This window comes from Brassica oleracea, chromosome C2 (genome assembly GCF_000695525.1).
Source record: "Brassica oleracea var. oleracea cultivar TO1000 chromosome C2, BOL, whole genome shotgun sequence".
Lineage (NCBI taxonomy): Eukaryota > Viridiplantae > Streptophyta > Magnoliopsida > Brassicales > Brassicaceae > Brassica > Brassica oleracea.
The window spans coordinates 33,298,508-33,298,915 of NC_027749.1; positions in this window are offsets into that span (position 1 = coordinate 33,298,508).

Sequence of the window (408 nt, forward strand, 5' to 3'; positions counted from 1 at the left end):
AACCTTCATCATTGACCGATCTACATCGTTCGACATCGATCGATACTACACCGCGTACATCGATCTTCTCAGACAGGACGAGAATGGAAACCTGTATGACCAGGATATCTGCGTAATGCAACATGTCAGAAACTAGACGCTCAGGGGAATGTAATCCCTGATAATGATGCTACAGGAGCTGCTCAACCTGTAGAAAAGGCTGCTCAACCAAAGGCACTGACTGACAACATTCGTCAACAGACAGCTATTCGACTTCCAGAGATTCAGAAGGAGAAGTTCGAGCTGAAGCCTCAGTACTACACACTCGTGTCGCATATACCCTACTCTGGGTTACCGCACGAGCATCCTATGGACCAGCTAGAGAGGTTCGAGGATTTTATCGCTGCTATTCGTATGGATGGAGTCCCC